Source organism: Ranitomeya imitator, chromosome 1, assembly GCF_032444005.1.
Source record: "Ranitomeya imitator isolate aRanImi1 chromosome 1, aRanImi1.pri, whole genome shotgun sequence".
Taxonomy (NCBI): domain Eukaryota; kingdom Metazoa; phylum Chordata; class Amphibia; order Anura; family Dendrobatidae; genus Ranitomeya; species Ranitomeya imitator.
Window position 1 is genome coordinate 143,905,294 of NC_091282.1, and position 22,517 is coordinate 143,927,810.

The following is a 22,517-nucleotide window of genomic DNA, read 5'->3' on the forward strand; positions in this document are numbered from 1 at the left end:
GATAATCATTACAATTTGTTATATCTAACCACAGTTAGTTAGTTAGTATGTCCTGGCAATGCCGGGCTCTTCAGCTAATCTATATATATAATTGCCTAAGGGTTTTTCCGTCTGTCTGTCTTTCTGTCTTTCTGTCTGTCTGTCTGTCTGTCCTGGAAATCCCGCCTCTCTGATTGGTCGAGGCCGCCAGGCCTCAACCAATCAGCGACGGGCACAGCATCGACGTAGAAATCCCGCGTCTCTGATTGGTCGAGGCCGCCAGGCACAGCGACGATGATGTCATAAAGGACGTAGATATCGCGCGTCTGATTGGTCGAGGTCGCCAGGCCTCGATCAATCAGCAACGGGCACAGTATCGACGTAGATGTCATAATGGTTGCCATGGCGATGTCCTAAAGGTTGCCTCGACCAATCAGCGACGGGCACAGTCTGCCGCGAATTCTGGAATCATCATTGTCCATATACTACGGGGACATGCATATTCTAGAATACCCGATGCGTTAGAATCGGGCCACAATCTAGTATAATATATGGCTCAAAGAGAGTACAAATCTCAAAAAAGCATCTAAGTGAAGACGAAAGCAAAATAATATATAAAAAAATCTATATACATAAAAATGAGTGTATGTGTGTAAGTATGTGTGTATCGACGATGATGTCATAATGGTTGCCATGGTGACTATGATTTCATAATAGGTTGCCATGGCATCAATGATGTCAGAATGGTTGCCATGGTGAAGATGATGTCATAACGGGTAAATGGGCACAGAACTATGGGATGGAGGATGTGTGATGGGTATATGGGCATAGGACTATGGGATGGAGAATGTGTATGATGGGTATATGAGCACGGGACTGTGGGATGGTGGATGTGTATGATGGGTCTATGGGCACGGGACTATGGGATGAAATTTATGTGTGATGGGTATATGGGCATGGGACTATGGGATGGAGGATAATCATTACAATTTGTTATATCTAACCACAGTTAGTTAGTTAGTATGTCCTGGCAATGCCGGGCTCTTCAGCTAATATAATATATGGCTCAAAGAGAGTACAAATCTCAAAAAAGCATCTAAGTGAAGACGAAAGCAAAAGAATATATAAAAAATCTATATACATAAAAACGAGTGTATGTGTGTAAGTATGTGTGTATCGACGATGATGTCATAATGGTTGCCATGGCGAAGATGATGTCATAATGGTTGCCATGGCGACAATGATGAGATAATAGGTTGCCATGGCGAAGATGATGTCATAATGGTTGCCATGGCGACAATGATGACATAATACGTTGCCATGGCGAAGATGATGTCATAATGGTTGCCATGGTGACAATGATTTCATAATAGGTTGCCATGGCGTCAATGATGTCAGAATGGTTGCCATGGTGAATTTGATGTCATAGTGTGTATATGGGCACAGAACTATGGGATGGAGGCTATGTGTGATGGGAATATGGGCATGGGATTATGGGATGGAGGATGTGTATGATGGGTTTATGGGCACGAGACTATAGGATGGAGGATGTGTATATGGGCACAGAACTACGGGATGGAGGATGTGTATGTTAGGAGTCGAGTTCCCGCCGCTGCACAGGTGGAATCTCGAACCATGTCTGCTGCGGTCTCTCATTCTGCATCAGCCGCAGTGGAGCCTGCTCAGCGGAGACGTCGGTCCCAGCGTCTTGCTCAGTCTCACTCTGTGCAAAGGGTTACTGCTGCTTTTCCTGCTTCTGCCATTGAAGCCAATGCTGGGCAGCGGCGAGCAGACGCTTTCGGGACTAAGTTCTGCTTTTCCCCTTCTGAGCATGCCCAGGGCAAGATCTCCCATTGGAGATCGAGGGTCACATGCTCAGATACTGCAGCAGATCCCATTGGTCCTCCAGGAAGGTCCAGAAGGTGCTCAACTTCTGTGACAGCCTTCCATTGGTCCTTCTGGGAAGGTCCTGTACATACTGCAGCTATAAAAGGTTTGCATGGCCGCACGGCCATGCGCTAGTATACAATTGTAATCATGTGTGTGTTGATGAGTGCAAGTCGTTCCTTCAAAAACCCATCCCTTGTGTATGACTGTTCGCGTAAGGTGTATGGCTTCAATCTAGCGCCCGGCTGAACTCACAGCCTTAACACACGAAACAGCGTCTACTGCTGTGACCGCCAGTACAGCGCCATTAGAGCGCTTATTTAGCCCAAGTCTGGGTGGTTAGTGGCGTCCGCCAGTACGGCACAGTTCGCACTCTCGTGCTATTTAATTATTAGTTTTGATACGAGCGGTACTGCGCCCTGTGACGTAACAGGGTTCGCTTCTTTCACACAGGGTGAAGCTAACCCGTGTGTATCCTCATTGTACCGCTATATAGTCCGTCATTGCTTAGCAGCAGGTACCATCTCTGCACGGTGGACCCCGGGCTCCGAACGCACCTTATTCCTTTTCTCTAATTATTTGGTGCGTTTCGCTAGCCCTAACATTATACTAGCGCCAGGGTCTGCCTAAGTAATGACGGACGAACAGCGATTGCAGGGGTACATCCAGCTGCTGGAGGGCAGGTTGGCGGCTCTCGAGCGTGCAACCTCAGCGGTGGATGTTACCGCAATAGCTGTTCAGGCTGCTAGCGTGGCTGCGGCAGCTTTACCCACTGCCATCTCTGTTCCGACCTTATCTCACCTCCCGCTGCCAGAGAAATACTCTGGTGACAGTAAATCCTGTAGGGGTTTCGTGAGCCAGTGCGGTATACACCACGAGCTCCTGGCTGCATGCTTTCCCACATAGCGGGCAAAGGTGGGATTCATAATTTCTCTGCTGTCGGACAGGGCATTGGAGTGGGCTACGCCGCTGTGGGAGCGCGACGATCGTGTGGTGCAGAGTGCTCCTCGGTTTTTGAGCACTCTGAAACAGGTCTTCTTAGGACCCCAAGTCACCCATGATATGGCGCTCTAACTGCTGGCATTGACTCAGGGTTCGTCCATGGTCAGCCATTTTGCCGTCCACTTCCGTACATTAGCATCTGAGCTGGAATGGTCGGATAAGGCCCTTATCCTGGTATTTTGGAGAGGGCTGGCTAACCATGTGAAGGACGCTTTGGCCACTACGGAGATTCCCGCCACACTCCCGGTATTTTGGAGAGGGCTGGCTAACCATGTGAAGGATGCTTTGGCCACTAGGGAGATTCCCGCCACACTGGAGGAGCTCATAGCTATATCAACCCGCATCGACCTTCGTTTTCACGAGCGAAGGTTGGAGCGAGCCCAGTGTAGGCAGAGGTTTCTGCTGGCTCCCACCTTCGCCAAACCTCAGGAATCTCCGGTCCAGGCGTCCAAGTCACATGAGGCCATAGAGGCATTGCGTGCGGGATCTAAGTCCCGGTCCGCTCGTGCACCTATGGTCTGTCATGTTTGCCGGCAGTCAGGACATCTTGCCTCCAAGTGTTCTCAGCGGTCGGGGGAACGTCGGCGTCTAGTGGTAGTTGGAGGAGGTACACTAGACACGGAGACGTTTTCCTCTAAATTGTCCTTCAAGGGGACAATACCCATAGGCCCATCCACTCTTATGGTAGAGCATTGCCTGGACTCCGGGGCGGAAGGCAATTTTATGTCATCTGCTTTCGCCCCGCGTCACGCAATACCCCTGGTGATGCTCGCCAAACCTGTGACCATACGAGTGGTAAATGGGTTGACACTACCCTCACAGATTACACATCAGACCATTCCATTCACTCTATGTCTCCATCACATCAGGAGATTATCTCCCTATTAGTTATTCCTGAGGGAATTGATGAGGTCCTGTTGGGGATACCATGGCTTCGCTATCATTCTCCTCATATAGAGAGGTCCTCAGGGAAAATTTTGGGATGGAGTAAATCATGTGAGGGTAGATGTCAGAAGGTGTGCGTTCAGGTTACTTCTACAGAGGTACCCACAGATCTTTCCTCTCTCCCCAAGCACTATTGGTCCTATGCGGACGTGTTCTCCAAAAGGGCTGCGGAGACCCTTCCTCCTCACTGCCCCTATGACTGTCCTATTGACCTCTTGCCTGGTGCAGAGCCTCCCCGGGTCGAGTATATCCGTTATCTCTCCCGGAGACGGTTGCAATGTCCCAGTACATTCAAGAGAATCTGGCAAGAGGATTCATTAGGAAGTCAGTGTCACCTGCAGGGGCTGGCTTCTTCTTCGTGCAGAAGAAGAATGGAAAACTACTTCCATGCATAGACTACAGGGGTCTTAACGCCTTCACCGTTAAGAATAAATACCCATTACCCTTGATATCTGAGCTTTTTGATAGTAAATACCCTTGCTCCCCGTAGCCTAAGTTAGATCTGCGGGGTGCTTACAACCTGATTTGCATCCGTGAGGGGGACGAATGGAAGACGGCTTTTAACACCAGGGATGGGCACTATGTATATCTGATGATGCCCTTCGGGCTCTGTAACGCCCCAGCCGTTTTCCAAGACTTTGAGAACGACATCTTCCGGGAGATGCTCACCACCTCGGTCGTAGTCTATCTGGATGATATTCTCATCTACTCACCAGATATTGACTCCTATCGGAGAGATGTTTGCAAAGTTTTTGACCTCTTACGGGCAAACTCCCTCTACGCCAAGTTGGAGAAGTGTGTGTTTGAGCAGGAGTCCTTGCCTTTCCTTGGCTATATCATCTCTGCCCAGGGATTGGCTATGGATCCTGCCAAGCTACAGGCTGTGATGGACTGGCAAGAACCCCATTCTCTTAAAGCGGTGCAGCGCTTTATGGGGTTCATTAATTACTATCGCCAGTTCATCCCTCACTTCTCAACTTTGGTAGCTCCCTTGGTTGCCCTCACCAAGAAGGGAGCAAATCCCAAGCTGTGGTCGGAGGAAGTCTCCAAGGCCTTTCTCTTGATTAAGTCACACTTCGCTAGCGCTCCCATCCTACATCGCCCCGATGTAGATAAGCCATTTATTATGGAGGTGGATGCCTCATCCGTTGGTGCTGGAGCAGTCCTCTTCCAAAAGGATGCTCAAGGTTGGAAGTATCCTTGCTTCTTCTTCTCCAAGACCGTTTCACCAGCGGAGAGGAATTATTCCATCGGGGACAGGGAGTTGCTAGCCAAGAAGTTGGCTTTCTCAGAGTGGAGACACCTCTTGGAGGGAGCTCGCTTTCCCTTCCAAGTGTTCACAGACCACAAGAACTTGGTGTACTTACAGACGGCCCAGCGGCTGAATTCACGCAAGGCTAGATGGTCCCTGTTCTTCTCTCGGTTCCATTTTACTCTCTATTTTCTCTCCGGGGAGAAGAACATTCGTGCCGACACTCTCTCTCGCTCCGTAGTGTCATCTGAGGAGGCTTATTGTCCCTTCTGAGAGCCTGAGAACTGTAGCTCTGGTTTCGCTAGAGTCTGTGCCCCCAGGCAAGACTTTCGTTCCATCTATTTTGCGACCGGAGGTTCTCTCTTGGGCTCACTCATCCAGGGCGGGTGGACATTTTGGGACCAAGAGGACATTTGAGCTTTTGGCGAGGACGTACTGGTGGCCGCATATGGCCCGTGACGTCGGGGACTATATTCGGGCGTGTGTCTCCTGCGCCAATAATCGGTCTCCTCGGCAACAGCCTGCTGGGCAACTTTACCCCCTGACGGTGGCAGACAGGCCCTGGGAGATGGTCGGGATGGACTTCGTGGTGGGCTTACCCAAGTCTCGTAACTGCACCATTATCTGGGTTGTCACTGATCATTTCTCTAAGATGGTGCACTTGGTGCCGCTTCCATGGTTACCTTCTGTACGTGCCTTGGCGGCGTTGTTCATTAAACATATTTTTCGTTTACATGGCATGCCTGATAAAATTGTCAGTGACCGGGGTCCCCAGTTCGCGTCTGGGTTTTGGAGAGAGCTCTGTCGTTTACTCAGCATAGAACTAAATCTCTCCTCTGCATATCATCCCGAGATGAATGGGTTGGTAGAGAGAGCCAACCAGACTCTGGTGACATATTTGCGACATTTTGTCACTGCTAGGCAGGATGACTGGGCATCTTTGCTACCTTGGGCAGAATTTGCTCTGAACAACGCCATAGCCGATTCCACTGGGCAGACTCCTTTTCTCCTTAATTACGTCCAGCATCCGCATGTCCCTGTGCCCATGCCTGTGTCATCCACTGATTCCAGGGTGGCAGACTGGGCAGTGGAGGCATGTGACATTTGTAACCGCACACAGGATGCCATTCGGGCTTCCAAGGAGAGAATGAGGGTTTCTGCCGATGCTCACCGGTGCCCCGCTCCGACCTTCGCTCCTGGCGACTTAGTGTGGCTATCCGCCCGTAACATCAGGCTGCCAGTTGAGTCCACTAAGGTTGCGCCTCGCTACATTGGTCCTTTCAAGGTTCTGGAACAGGTTAATCCTGTGGTCTACCGTTTGGCTATTACTCCGCGCCTTGGTATCACCAACACCTTCCACGTTTCCCTCTTAAAGCCCGTCTATATGTCCCGGTTTTCTGAGTCATCTGCCGGGACATCGGGTTCGTTCATGGATGAGTACAAGGTGAATGCTATCGTGGGGTGCAAGGTAGTACGTGGCAAAAAATACTATCTGGTGGACTGGAAGGGCCACAGCCCTGAGGACAGAACCTGGGAACCTGTAGAGCACACTTCTTCAGGTTTATTGTAAACCCCGCCTCCCTTAGAGCATCAAACACCACTTGGACTTTTTCCAGATGACTCTCCCAGTCCAGGCTAAAGGTGATGATATCATCCAGGTATGCAGCAGCGTATGGCTTATGGGGTACAAGGATTCTATCCATAGCCCTCTGGAAGATCGCCGGAGCTCCCTGTAGGCCAAACGGCATCCAGACATACTGGAAGCATCCATCTGGTGTAGAAAATACTGTCTTCTCCTTGGCTTCCTGTGCCATGGGAATCTGCCAATACCCCTTTGTCAAATCCAAGGTGGTTATATACCTGGCGTGCCCAAGCCTTTCGATAAGCTCATCAACGCGGGGCATGGGCTATGCGACGAACTTGGAGACCTCATTCAACTTCCGATAGTCATTGCAAAACCTCCACTCCCCATCAGGTTTTGGGACCAGGACAATTGGGCTCGACCAACCGCTCTTGGATTCCTCAATTACTCCAAGCTCCTTGGAGATTACTTCTTGACGGGCCTCAGGAATTTGGTAGGGCTTCACGTTCACCCGCACATGTGGCTCTGTCAGGACCTCGTGCTCTATGACTTTCGTGTATCCTAGCAACTCTGAAAACAGGTCCCTGTTCTTCTGGAGTAACTCCTGGCACTGCTGTTTCTGGGCCTTCGATAGCGTCTCCGCTATAGTAACGCCTCCAACCTCACCTTCTGGGTTGCTTAGCAAATATGGAGTTACTGCCGGCTCTCTATCTTGCCATGGCTTTATGAGGTTGACATGGTAGACTTGAATTGGTTTCCGTCTTCCTGGTTGGTGAATTTTATAGTTTACCTCACCAAGCTTCTCGACGACCTCATATGGCCCTTGCCACTTGGCCAAGAACTTGCTCTCCACTGTCGGAACTAACACAAGAACTTGGTCTCCCAGATTGAACTGCCTAACTCTTGCAGTCCGGTTGTAGACCCTGGCCTGAGCTTCTTGTGCCTGGAGAAGGTGTTCTTTCACGATAGATATCACCTTTGCAACCCTCTGCTGCATCAGGGCCACATGCTCAATGACGCTTCTGTGGGGCGTGACTTCGGCTTCCCAGGTTTCCTTCGCTATATCCAGGAGTCCTCGCGGATGTCGGCCATGTAGAAGCTCAAACGGTGAGAACCCTGTGGAGGCCTGTGGAACTTGACGAATGGAAAACATCAGATATGGTAAGAGACAGTCCCAGTCTCTACCGTCTTTCTCTATGGCTTTTCTCAACATGCTCTTCAGTGTCTTGTTAAATCTCTCAACAAGGCCATCTGACTGGGGATGGTACACCGAGGTCTTCAACTGGGAGATTTTCAGGACTTTGCATAACTCCCTCATCACCTTGCTCATGAAAGGTGTCCCCTGGTCAGTCAGGATCTCCTTCAGCAGACCTGTCCGGGAAAACACATGGACCAACTCGCGGGCTATAATCTTCGAGGAAGAATTTCTCAGGGGAATTGCCTCAGGATAGCGTGTGGCATAGTCCAGGATACCTAATATATACTGATGGCCCCGGGCTGATTTAACTAAGGGACCGACCAAGTCCATGGCAATTCTCTCGAATGGCATATCAATAATGGGCAACGGTACAAGGGGGCTCCGGAAATGAGGAGTGGGGGCAGTTAGCTGACATGTAGGGCAGGACCTGCAATAGTTCACTATTTCCCAGTGACACCCAGGCTGATAGAACCTCTACACAACCCGTTCCTGTGTTTTTTCCACCCCTAGGTGTCCACCCAAGATGTGTGAATGGGCCATATCCAACACCTTCCGTCTATATCGACCCGGCACTACCAACTGCTCTACCAACTCCTCCCTTATTTTCATGACCCAGTACAACAACTCCCCACTCATCAGAAAATAGGGAAATCTTGTGTCTGCCCCCGGCTCCTGTACAACCCCATTAATAACTGTGACATTATTAAAGGCTTCCCTCAGAGTGGGGTCCCTATTTTGAGCAGTCCCAAAATTTTCACCGGTTACCTCTAACTCCAGAATGTAAGATGCAGGGGACACTTCCTCCTCATCCCCAACCAGAACACAAAAAGGAAACCTGTCTGTCTCTGGGTGTGTCGACACCTTTTTACGGTTCATTGGTTCCCTACTCTTGCTAGGGACCTCAGAACCATTTCCCCACAAATTACAAAACAAACAGAAATCCCGGCCAATAATTATAGGGTGCAACAAGTCCCGAATGACGCCGACTACATGGGACTCAGTGCCACATGCCGTTTCAATATCCATCCTGGCCATAGGGTAGTCCTTTGCATCACCATGTATGCATCGCACGCCGTCTTTCTTTCCCGGGAGCAGGTGGAGAGGAAAAGTGGCCCTCACAAGGGTCACTAAGATCCCCGAGTCTAACAGCGCCGTTACTGCTCGACCGTTCACCTTTACGGGACACACTTGAGGCCCTTCATTGGGCGGAGAGTTCACACTGCTGGCTGGATATACATAGTATGAACTACGGCATCCCATGCTGCAGTCCATCTGCTCAGTGTTCTGGGAACAATGGGCAGCTATATGTCCTGGCCCGTGGCACCTCCAGCAAATAATATCACCCGTAGGGACCTTGGGCACCACCTCCCCCGCCCTTTGTGACCTTGGACGCCCCACCCCTTTTTTGGACTCAGCACCTTTCTGGGACCCCCAGTACGGCATGGGCTGTCTCCCGAAGGAGCCTTCCATCCCTTGGTATCTCTTGACCAGTCCGATCAGGTCGTCGGCATTCTGGGGATCACCCTGGGCAACCCAAATCTGTATGGGCCTCGGGAGGGAGTACACAATCCATCATCACTCGTTCTACCATCTGTGCAGGCGTAGAGGACTCTGGCTGCAGCCATTTCTGGACCAGGTGCAAACATTTGGGAGCGAGGCGGTTTGTCCCGGTGATAGGCCTAGCAGTGAATTCGCTGTGCCCTAACAGTCAGTGTCCCCCCCAAACGTGCGAGAATCTCGGCTTTCAATTTGTGATACTCCTTGGCATCCTGCAAGGTCAAGTCATAGTACGCCTGCTGAGGTTCTCCCGTCAGGTACGGCGCCAGTACCTCTGCCCAGTGGTCTGGCGAAAGTTTTTCCCTCTCAGCGACCCTCTCAAACACTGTCAGGAAGGCCTCAACATCATCTCCGGGGGTCATTTTCTGCAATGCGCGTCTTACCATCTTCCGGACGTAGGTGTCATCAGCCAGACCTTGGGTTGGGGCGCTCGTCTTGCCCTGGATGGCAGTTGCCAGAAGCTGCATCTGCTGCCGTTGCTCCTGCTGGCTCTGTTGCATCTGCTGCCGTTGCTCCTGCTGGCTCTGTTGTATCTGCTGCATCAACAGCCTGTTGGTCTCTTGCTGTATCTGCTGCAGTTGCTCCTGCTGTGATTGCAACTGGACCAAGTGTTTCAGCAGGTCCTCCATTTTCCCTGGAAATGCTTGCTGGCTTGCAACAGACTTGACCCAGGACATTAAATAATAGACTTACATCTCCGCTGGGAACACTGCCCGCACGTCTACCACCAATTGTAGGGGTTACACTCGCTCTCCATTAAAAGTTCACAGGGTTTATTGCTCCATAAACCACATAGTAGATAACAGAAATCAAAATAGCCTTTAGCTCAGGAACAGAAAATACAGGTGTCCAGTCCTTCAGGCTCAGTCCTGGAGCCTTACACACTCTGGAGGGTTTCACCTCCATACACATCTGCTGTTTTAAACATTAGCCTTTCTTTTATAGGTCTAACCACACCCAGGAACCCATCACATGATTAGACATGTGGTTATGACATCACCAAAGGTCCTGAAACACACATAGATAGGCAGGGGTATGTTACAGCGACAAGCCACCTATGTGACACATATCTCCTGTCGACTATACAACCTTTAGCCACGCTACACTATACATATAAAAACAAGTGTATGTGTATAAGTAAGTGTATATCGACGATGATGTTATCATGGTTGCCATGGCGATGACGATGTCATAATGGTTGCCATGGTGACAATGATGACATAATAGGTTGCCATGGTGAAGATGATGTCATAATGGTTGCCATGGTGACTATGATTTCCTAATAGGTTGCCATGATGACAATGAAGTCAGAATAGTTGCCATGGTGAAGATAGTTACATAGTTACATAGTTATTAAGGTTGAAGGAAGACTTTAAGTCCATCTAGTTCAACCCATAGCCTAACCTAACATGCCCTAACATGTTGATCCAGAGGAAGGCAAAAAAAAACCATGTGGCAAAGAGTAAGCTCCACATTGGGGAAAAAAATTCCTTCCCGACTCCACATACGGCAATCAGACTAGTTCCCTGGATCAACGCCCTATCAAGGAATCTAGTATATATATCCTGTAACATTATTCTTTTCCAGAAAGGTATCCAGTCCCCTCTTAAATTTAAGTAACGAATCACTCATTACAACATCATACGGCTGAGAGTTCCATAGTCTCACTGCTCTTACAGTAAAGAACCCACGTCTGTTATTATGCCTAAACCTTCTTTCCTCCAGACCTAGAGGATGCCCCCTTGTCCCTGTCTCAGGTCTATGATTAAAAAGACCATCAGAAAAGTCTTTTTACTGTCCCCTCATATATTTATACATTAAAATAAGATCACCTCATAGTCTTCGTTTTTCCAAACTAAATAGCCCCAAGTGTAATAACCTATCTTGGTATTGCAGACCCCCCAGTCCTCTAATAACCTTGGTCGCTCTTCTCTGCACCCGCTCCAGTTCAGCTATGTCTTTCTTATACACCGGAGACCAGAACTGTGCACAGTATTCTAAGTGTGGTCGAACAAGTGACTTGTATATAGGTAAAATTATGTTCTCCTCATGAGCATCTATGCCTCTTTTAATGCATCCCATTATTTTATTTGCCTTAGTAGCAGCTGCCTGACACTGGCCACTGAATATGAGTTTGTCATCCACCCATACACCCAGGTCTTTTTCATTGACGGTTTTGCCCAGAGTTTTAGAATTAAGCACATAGTTATACATCTTATCACTTTTACCCAAGTGCATGACCTTACATTTATCCCCATTAAAGCTCATTTGCCATTTATCAGCCCAAGCTTCTAGTTTACATAAATCATCCTGTAATATAAAATTGTCCTCCCCTGTATTGATTACCCTGCAGAGTTTAGTGTCATCTGCAAATATTGAAATTCTACTCTGAATGCCCCATACAAGGTCATTAATAAATATGTTAAAAAGAGGAGGGCCCAATACTGACCCCTGTGGTACCCCACTGCTAACCGCGACCCAGTCCGAGTGTGTTTCATTAATAACCACCCTTTGTTTCCTATCCCTGAGCCAGCTCACAACCCACTTACACAGATGATGTCATAATGGGTATATGGGCACAGAACTATGGGATGGAGGATGTGTGATGGGTATATGGGCAAGGGACTATGGGACGGAGGCTATGTATGATGGGAATATGGTCATGGGATTATGGGATGGAGGATGTGTATGATGGGTATATGGGCATGGGATTATGGGATTAAATTTATGTGTGATGGGTATATGGGCATGGGACTATGAGATGGAGGATATGTGTAATGGGTATATGGGCATGGGACTATGGGATGGAGGATAATCATTACAATTTGTTATATCTAACCACAGTTAGTTAGTATGTCCTGGCAATGCCGGGCTCTTCAGCTAATCTATAATATAACGCTGGGAGCGTCACTCTGTCCGAAGCCTTTATAGACTGCGCAAGCGCAGGCGTAGTCTGGACCCCACAGAGTGACGCAGCCCAGGAGATCGTGGTACACGTAAGCACTGAACGCACACCGCAGTCTCCAACAGAGAAGCTGGGATGTGCCAGGAGGGTGAGTATGCTATATTCACCTGTCCCCGTTCCACCGCTGCACGCCGCCGTCTTCCGGGTCCTCTGCTGTGACGTTCAGTTCAGAGGGCGCGATGACGCGCTTAATGCGTGCCGCCCTCTGACTGAACAGTCACAGCCAGAGGACCTGGAAGACGGCGGCGCGCAGCACTGGATCAGGGCCAGGTGACTATAGCAAGTGTCGGGGGCCTGAGCTAGCGGCGACTCCGGCACCTGACCCCCCACAGCGTGCCGGTGTCCCCGCCTGCTCAGGCCCCCCAGCACTCGGCGCCCAGCGACGATAAGTGAGTATGTTATTTTTGTTTTACATATCGCAGCAGCATACGGGGCATATAATACTATGGAGCATCTTATGGGGGCCATCAAAATTTATGGAGCAGCATACGGGGATATACTATGGAGCATCTTATGGGGGACATCAACATTTATGGAGCAGCATACGGGGCATATACTATGGAGCATCTTATGGGGGCCATCAACATTTATGGAGCAGCATACGGGGCATATACTATGGAGCATCTTATGGGGGCCATCAACATTTATGGAGCAGCATATGGGGCATATACTATGGAGCATCTTATGGGGGCTATCAACCTTTATGGAGCAGCGTATGGGGCATATGGATGGGAGCAGCAACTTACAGAACGGTGGCGCAGGATGGGAGCAGCACATGACAGAACTGTGGCGCAGGATGGGAGCAGCACATGACAGAATAGGACAGCACATGACAGAACGGGGGTGCAGGATGGCAGTAGCACATGACAGAACGGGGGTGCAGGATGGAAGCAGCACATGACAGAACGGGGGCGCAGGATGGGAGCAGCAAATGACAGAATGGATGCGCAGGATGGGTGCAGCACATGTCAGAATGGGGGCGCAGGAAGGGAGCAGCGCATGACAGGATGGGGGAGCAGGATAGGAGCAGCACATGACAGAACTGGGGCGTAGGATGGGAGCAGTACATGACAGAATGGGGTCTCAAGATGGTAGCAGCACATGACAGCATGGGGCACAGGATGGGGCTGCACATGACAAGATGGGGGCGCAAGATGGTAGCAGCACATGACAAGATTAGGGCGTAGAATGGAAGCAACACATACCAGGATGGAGACCATATACCAATATAAATGCTCGCCACCCGGGCGTAGATCGGGTTCAATAGCTAGTATAATATATGGCTCAAAGAGAGTACAAATCTCAAAAAAGCATCTAAGTGAAGACAAAAGCAAAAGAGTATATAAAAAAATCTATATATATATATATATATATATATAAAAATGAGTGTATGTGTGTAAGTATGTGTGTATCGACGATGATGTCATAATAGTTGCCATGGCGATGATGATGTCATAAAGGTTGCCATGGCGAAGATGATGTCATAATGGTTACCATGGCGACAATGATGACATAATAGGTTGCCATGACGAAGATAGTGTCATAATGGTTGCCATGGTGACTATAATTTTATAATAGGTTACCATCACAACAATTATGTCAGAATGGTTGCCATGGTGAAGATGATGTCATAATGGGTATATGGGCACAGAATTATGGGATAGAGGATGTGTGATGGGTATATGGGCATGGAACTATGGGAAGGAGGATGTGTATGATCGGTATATGAGCACGCGACTATGGGATGGAGGATGTGTATGATGGGTATATGGGCACAGGACTATGGGATGAAATTTATGTGTGTTAGGGCTAGCGGAACGCACCAAATACAAAGACAGATAGAGTATGGTTTATTCGCAGCCCGGGGTCCACCGTGCAGAGATGGAACCTGCTGCCAAGTAATGACGGACTATATGGCGGTACTCATAAGTATACACACGTGGGTTAAACCTCACCCAGCGTGAAGGAAGCGATCCTGTTGCATCACAGGATCGCGGTACCGCACATAGAGCGCGAGCAAGTAGTCAGCGAACTCAACCCCAACTAGGATTGAAGTCCGATTAGACCCTTGCTGGCACAACACCGCAACACCGCAACTGGGTGTGTAAGGAAGCTGAATAACAATATTAGGGCACAAGAGTGCATGCGGTGCCGCACTGACGAACGCCACTAACCACCCAGGCTTGGGTAAGGAAAGCACAGAGGAAGTGCACAGCGCCGTACTGGCGGTCACAGCAACTGGACGCTGTAATGTGTGATTCGTGCTGTAGGATAAGTCGGGCGCTAGATAGCAACCATACACCTTCCGCGAACAGACATTCAATAGGGAAGGGGTATCCAAGGACGACTTGCACTCACAACAAACACACATATGCAAATGTACACTAGCGCATGGCCGTGCGGTCATGCGCAGTTTATATAGTTGCAGCACAGGAAGTGGCCACAGAAACTTTGCCCTTCCAAGACCTGCCAAGAGGACCAATGGAATGTGCTGCAGGGCCTGAGCACATGACCCTCGATCTCCAACGGGAGATCTTGCCCTGGGCATGCTCAGTGTGTGCAGACAAGGATTTAGTCCCAGAGAAGTCCGCTCGCTGCTGACCAGCACTGGCTTTAATGGCAGAAGCTGAAGAAGCAGCAGTAACTCTCTGTACAGAGTGAGACTGAGCAAGACGCTGGGACCGACGTCCCTGCTGAGCAGCCTCCACTGCGGCTGGATAAGAATGGGAGACCGCAGCGGAGATGGCTCGAGATTCCCCCTGTGCAGAAGTGGGAACTCGAGACCTAACATTACCCCCCCTCCTAGGGCTCCCCCCTCTTTGGGCCTCGCTACGCTCGAAGGCAGCAATGAGCTGTGGGGCCCGAATGTTTTCAGCAGGCTCCCATGACCTGTCCTCTGGGCCATAACCCTTCCAATCCACCAGATAGAACTTTTTGCCGCGTACCACCTTGCACCCCAAAATAGCGTTCACCTCGTAATCGTCCGTAGACGAACCTAATGTCCCAGCAGATGACTCGGAAAACCGGGACATGTATACGGGTTTCAAGAGGGACACAAGAAAGGTGTCGGTGATACCCAAGCGTGGAGGAAGAGCCAAACGGTAGACCACAGGATTAACCTGTTCGAGAACCTTGAAGGGACCCAAGTAGCGAGGAGCAAACTTAGTGGACTCAACTCGCAACCTGATGTTACGGGCGGAGAGCCACACCAAGTCGCCAGGAGCAAAGGTCGGAGCGGGGCGCCGATGAACATCGGCGGAGGACCTCATTCTCTCCTTGGAGGCCCGAATGGCATCCTGCGTGCGGTCCCAAATGTCCCGTGCCTCCACAGCCCAGTCTGCCACCCTGGAGTCAGCAGAAGACACAGGTATGGGCACAGGAACACGCGGATGCTGGCCGTAATTTAGGAGGAATGGAGTCTGACCGGTGGAGTCGGCTACGGCATTGTTAAGTGCAAACTCTGCCCACGGTAGCAAGGATGCCCAGTCATCCTGCCTGGCAGAAACAAAATGTCGTAAATATGTGACCAAGGTCTGGTTGGCCCTCTCTACCAACCCATTCGTCTCCGGATGATATGCCGAAGAGAGATTCAACTCAATACTGAGTAGACGACAAAGCTCTCTCCAGAATCGAGACGCAAACTGGGGACCCCGGTCACTAACAATTTTGTCTGGCATACCGTGTAGGCGAAAGATATGCTTGACGAACAAGACAGCCAACGCCCGTGCAGAAGGTAGCCGTGGAAGAGGCACCAAGTGCACCATTTTGGAAAAATGGTCGGTGATCACCCAGATAATGGTGCAGTTACGAGACTTGGGTAAGCCCACCACAAAGTCCATCCCGACCATCACCCAGGGCCTGTCCGCCACCGGCAGAGGATAAAGCAAACCAGCTGGCCGTTGCTGAGGAGTCTTGTTCTTGGCGCAAGAGACACACGCCCGAACATACTCTGCGACATCACGAGCCATATGCGGCCACCAGTATGTCCTCGCCAGTAACTCAGATGTCCTTTTGGTACCAAAATGTCCACCCACCCTGGACGAGTGTGCCCAAGAGAGAACCTCCGGTCGCAAACTGGATGGTACAAAAGTCTTGCCCGGAGACACAGACTCTAGCGAAACCGGGGCTACAGTTCTCAAGCTCTCGGTGGGGACAATAAGCCGAGGCTCCTCCTCCTCCTCCGCAGATGACACAACGGAGCGAGAGAGAGCGTCGGCCCGAATGTTTTTCTCCCCAGAAAGAAAATGGAGGGTGAAATGAAACCGGGAGAAGAATAAGGACCATCTGGCCTGGCGAGAATTCAACCGCTGGGCTGTCTGCAGGTACACCAAATTTTTATGGTCTGTGAAGACTTGGAAGGGAAAACGTGCTCCTTCCAAGAGATGTCTCCACTCCGAGAAAGCCAACTTCATGGCTAGCAACTCCCTGTCCCCGATGGAATAATTCCTCTCTGCTGGTGAGAAGGTCTTGGAGAAAAAGAAGCAAGGATGCTTCCGACCTTGAGCATCCTTTTGGAAGAGGACTGCTCCAGCACCAACAGAAGAGGCATCCACCTCCATGATAAATGGCTTATCAACATCGGGGCGATGTAGGATGGGAGCGCTAGCGAAGTGTGACTTTATAGAGTTAAAGGCCTTGGAGACCTCCTCAGACCACAATTTGGGATTCGCCCCCTTCTTGCTGAGGGCAACCAAGGGTGCTACCAAAGTTGAGAAGTGTGGAATGAACTGGCGATAATAATTAATGAACCCCATAAAGCGCTGCACCGCTTTAAGAGAATGGGGTTCCTGCCAGTCCATCACAGCCTGTAGTTTGGCAGGATCCATAGCCAATCCCTGGGCAGAGATGATGTAGCCTAGGAAAGGTAAGGACTCCTGCTCAAACATACACTTCTCCAACTTGGCATAGAGGGAGTTTGCCCGTAGGAGGTCGAAGACTTTGCAAACATCTCTCCGGTGGGAGTCAATATCTGGAGAGTAGATGAGAATATCATCCAGATAGACTACGACCGAGGTGGAAAGCATATCCCGGAAGATATCGTTCACAAAGTCTTGGAAAACGGCTGGGGCATTACAGAGCCTGAAGAGCATCACCAGATATTCATAGTGCCCATCCCTGGTGTTAAAAGCCGTCTTCCATTCGTCCCCCTCACGGATGCGAATCAGGTTGTAAGCACCCCGCAGATCTAGTTTAGTAAATACCCTTGCTCCCCGAAGCCTATCGAAGAGCTCAGATATCAAGGGCAAAGGATATTTATTTTTAACGGTGATGGCATTAAGACCCCTGTAGTCTATGCATGGACGCAATTCCCCATTCTTCTTCTGCACGAAGAAGAACCCTGCCCCAGCAGGTGACACTGACTTCCTAATGAATCCTCTTGCCAGATTTTCCTGGATGTACTGTGACATTGCCTCCGTCTCCGGGAGAGATAACGGATAGACTCGACCCCGGGGAGGCTCAGCACCAGGCAAGAGATCAATAGGACAGTCATAGGGGCGATGGGGCGGAAGGATCTCCGCCGCCTTTTTGGAGAACACGTCTGCATAAGACCAATACTGCTTGGGAAGAGAGGAAAGATCTGCGGGTACCTCTGTAGTAGCAACCTGAACGCACTCCCTCTGACACCTACCCCCACAAGATTCGCCCCATCCCAGGATTCTGCCAGAGGACCACTCAATATGAGGAGAGTGGTACCGTAGCCAAGGTATTCCCAACAGGACCTCATCAATTCCCTCAGGAATGATGAGCAGAGATATAATCTCCTGATGAGATGGCGACATGGACAGAGTAAAAGGGATGGTCTGGTGTGTAATCTGTGAGGGCAGTGTCGACCCATTCACCACTCGTACTGTTACTGGTTGAGCTAGCATAACCAGGGGTATTGCGTGTCGTTGGGCGAAGGCAGAAGACATAAAATTGCCCTCCGCCCCAGAATCCACGCAGAGCTCTACCGAGTGGGAGAATGAGCCTATAGTAATTGTCCCCTTAAAGGACAATTTAGAGGCAAACGTCGCCGTGTCTAGTGTACCTCCACCTACTACCACTAGACGCTGACGTTTCCTCGACCGCTGAGGACATCTGGTGGCTAGATGTCGTGACTGCTGGCAAACATGACAGACCTTGAGTGCACAAGCGGTCCGGGACTTAGATCCCGCTTGTGACACTTCCCTGGCCTCATGTGACTCAGGAACCAGGACCGGAGATTCCAGAGGTTTGGCGAAGGTAGGAGCCAGCCGAAACCTCTGCCTACACTGGGCTCGCTCTAACCTCCGCTCGTTAAAACGGAGGTCAATTCGAGTGGAGACAGTTATTAACTCCTCCAGTGTGGCAGGAATCTCCCTAGTGGCCAGAGCGTCCTTAACGTGGTCAGCCAGGCCCCTCCAAAATATGGGGATAAGAGCTTTATCCGACCAATCCAGCTCAGAAGCTAAAGTGCGGAATTGGACGGCAAACTGACTGACCAAGGACTCACCCTGAGTTAATGCCAGCAGTTGGAGCGCAGTATCATGGGTGACTTGAGGTCCTAAAAAAACCTGTTTCAGAGTGCTCAGAAACAGCGGAGCACTCTGCACCACATGATCGCCATGCTCCCAAAGCGGCGTAGCCCATTCCAACGCCCTGTCCGACAAGAGAGACACTATAAATCCCACCTTAGCCCACTCTGTGGGAAAACGTGCAGCTAGGAGCTCGAGGTGAATAGAGCACTGACTCACGAATCACCTACAAAATTTGCTATCACCAGAAAATTTTTCTGGCAGCGGGAGGCGAGAAAATGTCGGAGCAGGGGTGGCAATGGACAGGGTTGCTGCAGCCACGCTAGCAGCCTGTACAGCAACTGCGGTAACATCCACAGCTGAGGTTGCGCTCTCAAGAGCCGCCAACCTACCCTCCAGCTGCTGGATATACCGCAAGGATTGCTGTTTGTCCATCATTACTAGCCAGACCCTGGCGCTAGTGTAATGTTAGGGCTAGCGGAACGCACCAAATACAAAGACAGATAGAGTATGGTGCGTTCGCAGCCCGGGGTCCACCGTGCAGAGATGGAACCTGCTGCCAAGTAATGATGGACTATATGGCGGTACTCATAAGTATACACACGTGGGTTAAACCTCACCCAGCGTGAAGGAAGCGATCCTGTTGCGTCACAGGATCGCGGTACCGCACATAGAGTGCGAGCAAGTAGTCAGCGAACTCAACCCCAACTAGGATTGAAGTCCGATTAGACCCTTGCTGGCACAACACCGCAACTGGGTGTGTAAGGAAGCTGAATAACAATATTAGGGCACAAGAGTGCATGCGGTGCCGCACTGACGAACGCCACTAACCACCCAGGCTTGGGTAAGGAAAGCACAGAGGAAGTGCACGGCGCCGTACTGGCGGTCACAGCAACTGGACGCTGTAATGTGTGATTCGTGCTGTAGGATAAGTCGGGCGCTAGATAGCAACCATACACCTTCCGCGAACAGACATTCAATAGGGAAGGGGTATCCAAGGACGACTTGCACTCACAACAAACACACATATGCAAATATACACTAGCGCATGGCCGTGCGGTCATGCGCAGTTTATATAGTTGCAGCACAGGAAGTGGCCACAGAAACTTTGCCCTTCCAAGACCTGCCAAGAGGACCAATGGAATGTGATGCAGGGCCTGAGCACATGACCCTCGATCTCCAACGGGAGATCTTGCCCTGGGCATGCTCAGTGTGTGCAGACAAGGACTTAGTCCCAGAGAACAGCACTGACTTTAATGGCAGAAGCTGAAGAAGCAGCAGTAACTCTCTGTACAGAGTGAGACTGAGCAAGACGCTGGGACCGACGTCCCTGCTGAGCAGCCTCCACTGCGGCTGGATAAGAATGGGAGACCGCAGCGGAGATGGCTCGAGATTCCCCCTGTGCAGAAGCGGGAACTCGAGACCTAACATTGTGTGATGGGTATATGGGCATGGGACTATGGGATGGAGGATAATCATTACAATTTGTTATATCTAACCACAGTTAGAATGTCCTGGCAATGCCGGGCTCTTCAGCTAATATAATATATGGCTCAAAGAGAGTACAAATCTCAAAAAAGCAAGTGAAGACAAAAGCAAAAGAATATATTAAAAAATCTCTATATATAAAAACGAGTGTATGTGTGTATCGACGATGATGTCATAATGGTTGCCATGGCGACAATGATGACACAATAGGTTGCCATGGCGAAGATGGTGTCATAATTGTTGCCATGGTGACTATGATTTCATAATAGGTTGCCATGCGACCATGATGTCAGAATGGTTACCATGGTGAAGATGATGTCATAATGGGTATATGGGCACATAACTATGGGATAGAGGATGTGTGATGGGTATATGGGCATGGGACTATGGGATGGAGGCTATGTATGATGGGAATATGGGCATGGGATTATGGGATGGAGGATGGGTATACGGGCACGGGTCTATGGGATGAAATTTATGTGTGAAGGGTATATTGGCATGGACCAGGGACTATGAGATGGAGGCTATGTATGATGGGAATATGGGTATGGGACTAGAAATGGAGGATATGTATGATGGGTATATGGGCATGGGACTATGAGATGGAGGATATGTGTAATGGGTATATCGGCACGGGACTATGAGATGGAGGATATATATGATGGGCATATGGACACGGGACTATGGGATGGAGGATAATCATTACAATTTGTTACATCTAACCACAGTTAGTTAGTATGTCCTGGCAATGCCCGGCTCTTCAGCTAATATAATATATGACTCAAAGAGAGTACAAATCTCAAAAAAGCATCTAAGTGAAGACAAAACCAAGCGAATATATAAAAATATCTCTACATATAAAAACGAGTGTATGTGTGTAAGTATGTGTATCAGAGATGATGTCATAATGGTTGCCATAGCGATGATGATGTCATAAAGGTTGCCATGGCGAAGATGATGTCATAAAGGGGAATATGGGCACAGAACTATGAGATGGAGGATGTGTGATGGGTATATGGGCATCAGACTTTGGGATGGAGGGTATGTATGTTGGGAATATGGCCATGGGATTATGGGATGGAGGATGTGTATGATGGGTATATGGGCACGGGACTATGGGATGAAATTTTTTGTGTGATGGGTATATGGGCATGGGACTATGGGATGGAGGCTATGTATCATGGGAATATGGGCATGGGATTATGGGATGGAGGATGTGTATGATGGGTATATGGGCACGGGACTATGGGATGAAATTTATGTGTGATGGGTATATGGGCACGGGACTATGGGATGAAATTTATGTGTGATGGGTATATGGGCATGGGATTATGAGATGGAGGATATATGTGATGGGTATATGGGCATGGGACTATGGGATTGAGGATAATCATTACAATTTGTTATATCTAACCAGAGTTAGTTAGTATGTCCTGGCAATGCCGGGCTCTTCAGCTAATATAATATATGGCTCAAAGAAAGTACAAATCTCAAAAAAGCATCTAAGTGAAGACAAAAGCAAAAGAATATATATAAAAAAATCTCTATATATAAAAACGAGTGTATGTGTGTAAGTATGTGTGTATCGACAATGATGTCTTAATGGTTGCCATGGCGAAGATGATGTCATAATGGTTGCCATGGCGACAATGATGACATAATAGGTTGCCATGGCGAAGATGATGTCATAATGGTTGCCATGGTGACTAAGATTTCATAATAGGTTGCCATGGCGACAATTATGTCAGAATGGTTGCCATGGTGAAGATGATGTCATAATGGGTATATTGGCACAGAAATATGGGATGGAGGATGTGTGGTGGGTATATGGGCATGGGACTATGGGATGGAGGGTATGCATGTTGGGAATATGGGCATGGGATTATTGGATGGAGGATGTGTATGATGGGTATATGGGCACGGGACTATGGGATGAAATTTATGTGTGATGGGTATATGGGCATGGGACTATGAGATGGAGGATAATCATTACAATTTGTTATATCTAACCACAGTTAGTTAGTATGTCCTGGCAATGCCGGGCTCTTCAGCTAATATAATATATGGCTCAAAAAGAGTACAAATCTCAAAAAAGCATCTAAGTGAAGACAAAAGCAAAAGAATATATAAAAAAATCTCTCTATATAAAAACAAGTGTATGTGTGTAA